A 12,059-nucleotide genomic window follows, 5' to 3' on the forward strand; every position below is an offset into this window, starting at 1 on the left:
ACTCATCAGCCCACCTGGGATGATTGTCAGCAGCTTCTGCAGACCCTCCTCACTACTGAGGAAAAGCAGCGTGTCTACCTTGAGGCACGGAAAAATGTCCCTGGAGCAGATGGCCGACCGACCCTACTGCTAAACGAAATCGAGGAGGCGTTTCCCTCAACCCGTCCTGATTGGGACTACACCACCGTTGCTGGTAGGGAGCGACTTTGTCTTTACCGCCAGATTCTCCTTGCGGGTCTCAGAGGGGCTGGAAAGCGCCCCACCAATTTGGCCAAGGTACGTGCAGTAGTGCAGGGGGCTGAGGAAACGCCGGCAGGCTTCCTAGAAAGATTAATGGAAGCCTACCGTACTATACAAGATTTAATAAAGGAGGCAGAAAAGATTTACAACAAAAGGGAGACCCGAGAGGAGAAGGAGGAAAGGATCCGCAAGGAGCAGGAGGAAAGGGAAGACAGAAGAGACAAAAGACGTAATCGAGAGCTTAGTAGAATTTTGGCCACCGTAGTGCAGGATATAGAAAGGAGTAGACCAGGACAGAATAGGGACTTGGGAGACAAACGAAAGCCTCGGGTGGAAAGAGATCAATGTGCCTATTGTAAAGAAAGAGGACACTGGGTCAAAGACTGCCCGAAGAAAACACAGGGACCAAAGAGGAGACCAGTTCCAATCCTGTCCCTGGAAGAAGACGACTAGGTGAGTCAGGGCCAGGAACCCCCCCCCTGAGCCCAGGATAACCCTTGAAGTGGGGGGCAGACCGGTAACCTTCCTGATTGACACGGGAACCCAGCACTCGGTACTGACTTCAGAAAAAGGGCCTTTAAGCTCCAAGATTTTCCTCAGGCCTGGGCAGAGACTGCGGGAATAGGGCTGGCCGTTAACCGGCCTCCCTTGATCTGAAGCCCACGGCCATTCCCTTGTCAGTTCGTCAATATCCGATGGGCAAGGAAGCTAAGGAAGGTATCCGGCCACATATCCAGAGACTGTTACACCTAGGCATTTTAAAACCTTGTCGTTCACCTTGGAGCGCCCCCCTACTACCAGTAGAGAGGCCTGGTACGGGTGACTGCCGCCCGGTACAGGACTTGCGGGAGGTTAACGGGAGAGCGGAGGATATGCATCCCACAGTGCCCAACCCCTACAATCTGCTAAGTACCTTGCCTCCGACCCACGTATGGTACACTGTGTTAGATCTAAAAGATGCATTCTTTTGTTTAAGACTGAGCCCTCAGAGCCAATCCATCTTTGCTTTTGAGTGGAAAGACCCAGAGACCGGGTTTTCAGGACAACTCACCTGGACAAGGTTGCCCCAAGGATTTAAAAACTCGCCTACCTTGTTTGACGAAGCTCTGCACCTAGATTTGGCCGACTTCCGAGTCAACCATCCGGACCTGGTCCTCCTGCAATATGTGGACGACCTCCTCCTTGCCGCTGAAACTGAGCAGGACTGCCTAAAAGGTACCGGGGCCCTACTACAGAGACTGGGGGAATTGGGCTATCGAGCCTCCGCGAAAAAGGCCCAAATATGTCAGAAACAGGTGGCCTACCTAGGCTACCTCCTAGAAGGAGGGCAACGGTGGCTGACGGAGAGCTCTAATTCCACCCCCCACCGATGCCAGAAAGATGCGGGAATTCCTCGGGAGTGCGGGATTCTGCCACCTTTGGATTCCTGGGTTTGCGGAGCTGGCAGCCCCATTGTACCCCCTCACGAAGTCCAATGCTCCCTTTCAATGGAGAGAAGAGCAACAGCGGGCGTTTGACAACATAAAAAAGGCCCTATTGTCAGCCCCAGCCCTGAGCCTCCCTGATATGACCAAGCCCTTCACATTATACGTGGATGAGAACAAGGGAGTGGCGAAGGGAGTGCTAACACAAATGCTTGGACCCTGGAAAAAGCCGGTGGCATACTTTTCAAAAAAGCTAGACAATGTAGCGGCCGGCTGGCCTCCGTGCCTCCGCATGATAGCGGCCGTGGCAGTTCTGGTGAAAGACTCGGATAAATTGACTCTAGGCCAACCTCTCACCGTAGTGGCACCTCATGCTGTGGAGACAGTTATCCGTCAGCCACCAGACCGGTGGCTCTCAAATGCTCGGATAACTCATTACCAGACTATGTTATTAAACTCAGAGCGGGTCCGGTTTGGGACTGCCACCTCTTTAAACCCGGCCACCCTGCTCCCGGAACTGGGGCCCCAGGCCCAGGTAATCCATAACTGTCACCAAATCCTGGCTGAGGCCCACGGCACCCAAAAAGACCTAACCGACCAGCCTCTGCCGGATGCTGAAATGACCTGGTTCACGGATGGGAGCAGCTTTCTACAGAACGGTGAGCGGAGGGCTGGGGCAGCGGTGGTGGATGGAAAAACTGTTATCTGGTCAAGTGCCTTAAAGCCTGGAACTTCTGCTCAAAAAGCCGAGCTCATAGCCTTAATTCAAGCTTTAAAACTGGCACAAGACAAAAAGGTCAACATTTATACAGACAGTCGGTATGCTTTCGCCACTGCCCATGTACATGGGGAGATATACCGGCTAAGGGGCCTTTTAACCTCAGCAGGCAAGGACATTAAAAATAAGCAGGAAATCCTAGATCTTCTACAGGCCCTGTTCCTGCCCAAAATGTTGAGTATAATTCATTGCCCCGGGCACCAACGAGGAGACGACCCCGTAGCAAGGGGAAACAGGATGGCAGACGAGGCCGCTAGGGCGGCAGCCCTGAGCCAACAGGTGCTCCCGTTAAAGACAATTGAGCCCACCCAAGTATCGAGGGAACCACCTTTCCTCTATTCGGACCAAGACTTAGATACGATCCAGCGGCTCGGTGCAGAGTATGATGAACAAATAAGGGTTTGGAGGCTCGGAGAGAAAATAGTCCTGCCACACCAATTGGCTAAAGAAATAATTACCAGCCTCCATCAATGGACTCATTTGGGATACAAAAAGCTAAAAGCAGCCTTACAGGAAGATAGGCAGTCTTACTACATCCCCGGATTTGACTCTTTAGCCCAGCAGGTGACTGAATCCTGTGTTCCGTGTGCCAAGGTAAATGCCAGACACCTCAAGCTCCCGGAGGGAGCTAGGGTAAGAGGAGACCGACCAGGAATCAACTGGGAGGTCGATTTCACTGAAATAAGGCCGGGCAGTTATGGGAATAAGTATCTTCTAGTTTTTGTAGACACCTTCTCCGGATGGACTGAGGCATTCCCCACAAAACGGGAAACCGCCCAGGTGGTCGTCAAGAAGATCATAGAGGAGATCTTCCCCCGGTTCGGCTTGCCTAAGGTAATCGGGTCCGACAATGGCCCAGCGTTTGTCTCCCAGGTAAGTCAGTTGGTGGCCAAAGCATTAGGCATAAATTGGAAATTGCACTGTGCCTATAGACCCCAAAGTTCAGGACAGGTAGAAAGAATGAACAGAACAATTAAAGAGACCTTGACCAAATTAGCGTTGGAGACTGGTGTTAAAGACTGGGTCCAACTCCTCCCTATGGTGTTGTTCCGGGTCCGAAACACGACCTCTCATTGCGGGCTGACACCATACGAAATCCTTTATGGAGGGCCCCCACCAGTAGCAGGCTTGCTTGACCTTGCCAGTGACTCCGTTGCCAATGCCCCTAAGTTACAGGCCCGGTTGAGAGCACTCCAGATCATCCAGAACCAGGTCTGGAAACCTCTTGCAGCAGCCTACCAACCCAAGACGACAACCATTCCACATCCTTTCCAAATCGGTGATGCTGTGTATGTCCGAAGGCACCAATCTAAGACTCTAGAGCCCCGGTGGAAAGGCCCCTTCACTGTGCTGTTGACAACTCCCACCGCTCTCAAGGTCGACGGAATCGCTGCTTGGGTCCACGCCTCACACGTGAAGCGAGCACCACCTCCCCAGGGCCCCGAGGATCCGGATAGACCAGCCGAATGGAAGCTCCAGCGCACTCAGAACCCACTCAAGCTAAGACTTTCAAAAACTGTTTAATATTTATGATGTTCCTGGCCTTTCCCCATTGTTTTTCCAATCCCCATGCTCCGCAATTGTTAACGTGGAACCTAACCCAGTCCAGCAAGAACAGAGTTTCCTCCCTCCAGTGAGGCAGGTTCTCCCCAGGCCGGTCCAATAGATTTTATGATTAAAATCTTTGCAAAAAGAAAAGGAGGGAATGAAGGACCCTTATGGGGGAGAGGGACGGGAAACTAGGCCTGGGCAGATATCAGGGGCTTCTTAAGAGGTTGGATGTTCCCCAGGGTCCAGCGGGCAGGACGTTCTCTGGGAAGGAAAAGTCTATCCCCTTTAGAGAACCTCTAGGCATGCCCAGAGCAGAGCTGCCACTCCCCTTCGGAGAGTCTCAGTACTCTCCTCAGCATTCTCCTCAGCTGGTTCCCTCAGTACTCTCCTCAGCATTCTTCTCAGCTGGTTCCCTCAGCACTCTCCTCAGCATTCTCCGGTATGCTAATTGTCCCTCCGAACCGGCCAATCCCATATGCTAATTTGTTGACTATATAACCTGTGTGAAACTGCCGCTCAGGGCTCCTCACCGCCTTAGGTGGGGGCCCGTTTGCGCAAACGTACTATAAATACCTCATGCTTTTTGCATCAGCTGGTCTGGAGTCTGGATTTTTGGGCGTCCTCTCGAGCAAGTGGGCATCTCTACAACTGAGAGGTCCAACAGGGCCTGCCTGCGGGCGCGGCGTCCACACCCTCCCCCCGGCCGCGGGCGGCTCGGAACACCCCGCCCACTCTGTGCGCAGGGTGGGGGAGGCAGCCGGGCTGACCGGGGCCCCGCAGCGGCGCGGGGCGGGGAGGGCGCGCGCGCGCAGCCGCCACCTCCGCGCAGCCCCGCGCGCCAGCGAGGCCCCCCACGCTCCGGGGCGCGCGCGCGGGCCCCGGCAGGGCGGAGGCCGCGTGTGGCAGCGGCGAGGGCCGACGCCAGGCTGCTGTCCCCCACGCCACACCAGGCACCCCATCCCCCTCCAGCCCGCTCCAGGCCTCGGGCTCCGCACTGACTTGACAGGCCTAGTCGAGAAGCCAAAGACCAGGACCCCACCCCCACCCCGCGCGCTCGGCGCCCCCCCCCCCCCCCCCGAGCTTCGGCCTTTGGGACCGCTGCCGCCAAGCCCCGAGCTGCTGGCTTCTCAAACTCCGCCGCTCCTAGATTCAGGGCCCCTGGATCAGACGAACCCCCCTCTCCCCCGTCTCTTCAAAACGGATGAATCAAACCAGCCGAAAATGCTCCCCCTTTATGCATTTTCTTTCAAAAGTGCTGAACTCCTGCTCTTCCCTGCTCCGCCTTCCCTCTGCGCCCACGCGATAGCGCCTTTGCTTGCTCCTCCTTTTCACCCCGCTGTCTCTTTCCCCTTTTCCCCCTGCCCCTTGGAGGAGCTTGGTGGGGGCAGGGCCAAGCTGCTCTCAGCTGTGCCTCTTCGTGCCCTGCTGTCCTGCGGAGGAGAGCGCAGAGGGTTCCGTGGCAGTTGGAGGAGCCAGAGAGGGGGTGGGGCGGCGGCCTCAGGCCCCAGATGCTCTTGGGACTCCTTCCCTAACGGACCCAACTGCCTCTTGAGTCCATTGCCCAGGCTCCCAGCGGCCCCTTCTGTCAGCGGAGTCCTGGCCCTATGGGCCCCACAGGCCCCCGCCCTGTGCACTGAGTTAAATGCCTCTGTGAGGCTTCCAGCTCTGCTGGGACACTGATGGGGAGAGGAGGAGGGGAGAGTGGAAGAGATTAGGGGACAAGGACAGGATGGTGTGGGGGACCCCAGGCATCCCCTGCATGGAAGTGGCTGATGTCCTGTGCTGCTCACCAGGGGCACCCACATCCCACGGGAGAGCAAGGCACCTGACTGGTTGGCAAGGGGTGTTTGTGTGTTCCCTTCCGGGCCAGTTTTCTGTCAGCAAGAGCAAATACATTTTCTTATAAAAATGTTTATTTTCCAAGGTATAAAATGTTGCTTTAGTGCAACCCGAATTAAAGATGATGAGACTATTCTTGAACAGACACAATGAAAGACTAATAAGATGAGTAAAAACAAATGAGGTTGTTTGTGGAAGTGAATTATATATCCTATTTGGTAAACTTCCTTACTGATATACATAATGAACTGCACAAAAACTAAAGAAATTACAACTAACGAAAAGTTGTCAGACTACTTATTGGCATGTGTAGGTGATTTTGGTAGTAAATTTTGCATAGTTTTACAAAATGAAGTAAATGTCATTGCTTTTTAACTGGAAAATCAGTATTAGCAAACAAACTCAGTGAAGGACCCTTATGGGGGAGAGGGACAAGAAACTAGGCCTGGGCAGATATCAGGGGCTTCTTAAGAGGTTAGATGTTCCCCAGAGTCCAGCGGGCAGGACGTTCTCTGGGAAGGAAAAGTCAATCCCCTTCAGAGAACCTCTAGGCATGCCCAGAGCAGAGCTGCCACTCTCCTCAGCACTCTCCTCAGCACTCTCCTCAGCACGTTCCCCTCAGCACTCTCCTCAGCACGTTCCCTCAGCACTCTCCTCAGCACGTTCCCTCAGCACTCTCCTCAGCACTCTCCTCAGCACTCTCCCTCAGCACTCTCCGATATGCTAATTGTCCCTCCGAACCAGCCAATCCCGTGTTGCCACTGCATCCCATATGCTAATGGTCCCTCTGAACTGACCAATCCTATGCATGCGCATTAGGAATATGCTAATTCGTTGCCTATATAACCTGTGTGAAACTGCCGCTCAGGGCTCCTCACCGCCTGAGGTGGGGGCCCGTTTGCGCAAACGTTCAATAAAAACCTCGTGCTTTTTGCATCAACTGGTCTGGAGTCTGGATCTTTGGGCGTCCTCCCGAGCAAGTGGGCATCTCTGCAACTGAGAGGTCCTACAATTTGGCGCCCAACGTGGGGCTTGAGGTCGCCCTCAGACCCATTCTCTGCAGGACCAGTTGGAGGTATAATTGTTTTCTGTCTGTTGTTTTTTGTCTTGAGTATTCTGACTGGATTCTGACTGAACTATTCTGACTGGCCAGTATCTGACCTGACTCTGTGGGACCAGTGGGGGAGGCAGGCGTGCCCAGCAACCCCTGGTCCGTTCCCCGGAGGACGCTCCGGGTTATGAGGGGAAACCCTCGGTCTGTTCCCCCGGAAGACGCACCGGGGTGGTCTGGAGGTGGGTCGGAGACCAAGTCTCCCTCCTTCCCGGGGAGGGCTGGTCAGGCAGCCGCTCCCAAAAATAGCGCAATAGCGTTCGATTTGTCCTAGCCATGTGTTTTGTCTTGCTTACTGTATATGTCTGTGCATTGGCTGTTCTTTTTGTTTGGGCTGAAATCCTTGTACGCATGGGTCAACAAATAACCACCCCTTTAAGTCTCACTCTAGATCACTGGAAGGACGTTCGAGAACGCGCGCGCCACCTCTCATTGGAGGTTAAAAGGAAACAATGGGCAAAATTCTGTTCCTCAGAGTGGCCGGCCTTCGAGGTCGGCTGGCCAAGGAACGGCACTTTTAACCTCGATATTATTTTACAGATTAAGGAACGAGTCTTTCAGCCAGGATCCGATGGACACCCTGATCAGGTGCCCTACATTACCACGTGGGAGGATCTTTCACGTAACCCCCCTCCCTGGATAGAACCCTTCTCCTTCCCGACGGAGCCCATACGTACCCCGTTACCCCCTCCTCCTATCCCGGTTGTGCCAACCTCCTCCCTATACCCTCTGAAGAAGATTCGAGATCCAAAACCTGACAAGCCACCGGTTCTTCCGGCTGATCAGGACTTTCTGCTCTTTAACTCTCCCCCACCCTATCTTCCCGGCCAGCCTGCTCCCCCGCAGGAACCCCCACAACAACCAGAGCGGGATGTGCAACCTTCTGCACCACCCCTTGATTCCACGAGGGCAGGAGAAGAAGTCTCAGCGCCTTCCCCGCCCTCCAGCCGCCTGCGCCTCCGTCGGGGGCAGGCAGGGGGCTCGGGAAGCGTCTGGACTTCGCAGGCTTTTCCTCTTCGCTCGGTGGCTGGCCAGATGCAGTACTGGCCATTTTCTGCTTCCGATCTTTACAATTGGAAAACCCATAACCCGTCTTTCTCTCAGGACCTCCAGGCTCTGACTGGGCTGATCGAGTCAATTTTATTGACTCATCAGCCCACCTGGGATGATTGTCAGCAGCTTCTGCAGACCCTCCTCACTACTGAGGAAAAGCAGCGTGTCTACCTTGAGGCACGGAAAAACGTCCCTGGAGCAGATGGCCGACCGACCCTACTGCCAAACGAAATCGAGGAGGCGTTTCCCTCAACCCGTCCTGATTGGGACTACACCACCGTTGCTGGTAGGGAGCGACTTCGTCTTTACCGCCAGATTCTCCTTGCGGGTCTCAGAGGGGCTGGAAAGCGCCCCACCAATTTGGCCAAGGTACGTGCAGTAGTACAGGGGGCTGAGGAAACGCCGGCAGGCTTCCTAGAAAGATTAATGGAAGCCTACCGTATGTACACCCCGTTTGACCCCCTGGCAGAGGACCGGCAGGGAGATGTAATCATGTCCTTTATAGGACAGTCAGCGCCGGACATCCGCAATAAATTGCAGCGGCTAGAGGGGCTTCAGGGGTATACTATACAAGATTTAATGAAGGAGGCAGAAAAGATTTACAACAAAAGGGAGACCCAAGAGGAGAAGGAGGAAAGGATCCGCAAGGAGCAGGAGGAAAGGGAAGACAAAAGAGACAAAAGACGTAATCGAGAGCTTAGTAGAATTTTGGCCACCGTAGTGCAGGATACAGAAAGGAGTAGACCAGGACAGAATAGGGACTTGGGAGACAAACGAAAGCCTCGGGTGGAAAGAGATCAATGTGCCTATTGTAAAGAAAGAGGACACTGGGTCAAAGACTGCCCGAAGAAAACACAGGGACCAAAGAAGAGACCAGTTCCAATCCTGTCCCTGGAAGAAGACGACTAGGTGAGTCAGGGCCAGGAGCCCCCCCCTGAGCCCAGGATAACCCTTGAAGTGGGGGGCAGACCGGTAACCTTCCTGATTGACACGGGAGCCCAGCACTCGGTACTGACTTCAGAAAAAGGGCCTTTAAGCTCCAAGACTTCCTGGGTTCAGGGGGCAACTGGAGGGAAGTTATATCGCTGGACAACCAATCGAGAGGTCCAGTTAAGTACAGGACTTGTGACACACTCGTTCTTACTAGTGCCAGACTGCCCCTACCCCCTCCTGGGCAGGGACCTACTCTCGAAGGTAGGAGCCCAAATTCACTTCCATGAGAAAGGAGCTACCATCACAGACTCAGGAGGGTGGCCCCTCCAGGTATTAACACTACGCTTGGAGGACGAACACCGATTATTCGAGAGGCCCTCGTCCACCATGGCTCCCATGGACCCCAAGTGGCTCACAGATTTTCCTCAGGCCTGGGCAGAGACTGCGGGAATAGGGCTGGCCGTCAACCGGCCTCCCTTGATCATAGATCTGAAGCCCACGGCCATTCCCGTGTCAGTTCGTCAATATCCGATGGGCAAGGAAGCTAAGGAAGGTATCCGGCCACATATCCAGAGACTGTTACACCTAGGCATTTTAAAACCTTGTCGTTCACCTTGGAACACCCCCCTACTACCAGTAAAGAAGCCTGGTACGGGTGACTACCGCCCGGTACAGGACTTGCGGGAGGTTAATAGGAGAACGGAGGATATGCATCCCACAGTGCCCAACCCCTACAATCTGCTAAGTACCTTGCCTCCGACCCACGTATGGTACACTGTGTTAGATCTAAAAGATGCATTCTTTTGTTTAAGACTGAGCCCTCAGAGCCAATCCATCTTTGCTTTTGAGTGGAAAGACCCAGAGACCGGGTTTTCAGGACAACTCACCTGGACAAGGTTGCCCCAAGGATTTAAAAACTCGCCTACCTTGTTTGACGAAGCTCTGCACCTAGATTTGGCCGACTTCCGAGTCAACCATCCGGACCTGGTCCTCCTGCAATATGTGGACGACCTCCTCCTTGCCGCTGAAACTGAGCAGGACTGCCTAAAAGGTACCGGGGCCCTGCTACAGAGACTGGGGGAATTGGGCTATCGAGCCTCCGCGAAAAAGGCCCAAATATGTCAGAAACAGGTGGCCTACCTAGGCTACCTCCTAGAAGGAGGGCAACGGTGGCTGACAGAGAGCCGAAAAAGGGTGGTTGCTCTAATTCCACCCCCCACCGATGCCAGAAAGATGCGGGAATTCCTCGGGAGTGCGGGATTCTGCCGCCTTTGGATTCCTGGGTTTGCGGAGCTGGCAGCCCCATTGTACCCCCTCACGAAGTCCAATGCTCCCTTTCAATGGAGAGAAGAGCAACAGCGGGCGTTTGACAACATAAAAAAGGCCCTATTGTCAGCCCCAGCCCTGAGCCTCCCTGATATGACCAAGCCCTTCACATTATACGTGGATGAGAATAAGGGAGTGGCGAAGGGAGTGCTAACACAAATGCTTGGACCCTGGAAAAAGCCGGTGGCATACTTTTCAAAAAAGCTAGACAATGTAGCGGCCGGCTGGCCTCCGTGCCTCCGCATGATAGCGGCCGTGGCAGTTCTGGTGAAAGACTCGGATAAATTGACTCTAGGCCAACCTCTCACCATAGTGGCACCTCATGCTGTGGAGACAGTTATCCGCCAGCCACCAGATCGGTGGCTCTCAAATGCTCGGATAACTCATTACCAGACTATGTTATTAAACTCAGAGCGGGTCCGGTTTGGGACTGCCACCTCTTTAAACCCGGCCACCCTGCTCCCGGAACTGGGGCCCCAGGCCCAGGTAATCCATAACTGTCATCAAATCCTGGCTGAGGCCCACGGCACCCGAAAAGACCTAACCGACCAGCCTCTGCCGGATGCCGAAATGACCTGGTTCACGGATGGGAGCAGCTTTCTACAGAACGGTGAGCGGAGGGCTGGGGCAGCGGTGGTGGATGGAAAAACTGTTATCTGGTCAAGTGCCTTAAAGCCTGGAACTTCTGCTCAAAAAGCCGAGCTCATAGCCTTAACTCAAGCTTTAAAACTGGCACAAGACAAAAAGGTCAACATTTACACAGACAGTCGGTAAGCTTTCGCCACTGCCCATGTACATGGGGAGATATACCGGCTAAGGGGCCTCTTAACCTCAGCAGGCAAGGACATTAAAAATAAGCAGGAAATCCTAGATCTTCTACAGGCCCTGTTCCTGCCCAAAATGTTGAGTATAATTCATTGCCCCGGGCACCAACGAGGAGACGACCCCGTAGCAAGGGGAAACAGGATGGCAGACGAGGCCGCTAGGGCGGCAGCCCTGAGCCAACAGGTGCTCCCGTTAAAGACAATTGAGCCCACCCAAGTATCGAGGGAACCACCTTTCCTCTATTCGGACCAAGACTTAGATACGATCCAGCGGCTCGGTGCAGAGTATGATGAACAAATAAGGGTTTGGAGGCTCGGAGAGAAAATAGTCCTGCCACACCAATTGGCTAAAGAAATAATTACCAGCCTCCATCAATGGACTCATTTGGGACACAAAAAGCTAAAAGCAGCCTTACAGGAAGATAGGCAGTCTTATTACATCCCCGGACTTGACTCTTTAGTCCAGCAGGTGACTGAATCCTGTGTTCCGTGTGCCAAGGTAAATGCCAGACACCTCAAGCTCCCGGAGGGAGCTAGGGTAAGAGGAGACCGACCAGGAATCAACTGGGAGGTCGATTTCACTGAGATAAGGCCGGGCAGTTATGGGAATAAGTATCTTCTAGTTTTTGTAGACACCTTCTCCGGATGGACTGAGGCATTCCCCACAAAACGGGAAACCGCCCAGGTGGTCGTCAAGAAGATCATAGAGGAGATCTTCCCCCGGTTCGGCTTGCCTAAGGTAATCGGGTCCGACAATGGCCCAGCGTTTGTCTCCCAGGTAAGTCAGTTGGTGGCCAAAGCATTAGGCATAAATTGGAAATTGCACTGTGCCTATAGACCCCAAAGTTCAGGACAGGTAGAAAGAATGAACAGAACAATTAAAGAGACCTTGACCAAATTAGCGTTGGAGACTGGTGTTAAAGACTGGGTCCAACTCCTCCCTATGGTGTTGTTCCGGGTCCGAAACACGCCCTCTCATT

This window comes from Lepus europaeus, chromosome 14, assembly GCF_033115175.1.
Source record: "Lepus europaeus isolate LE1 chromosome 14, mLepTim1.pri, whole genome shotgun sequence".
In the NCBI taxonomy this organism is placed as follows: Eukaryota; Metazoa; Chordata; class Mammalia; order Lagomorpha; family Leporidae; genus Lepus; species Lepus europaeus.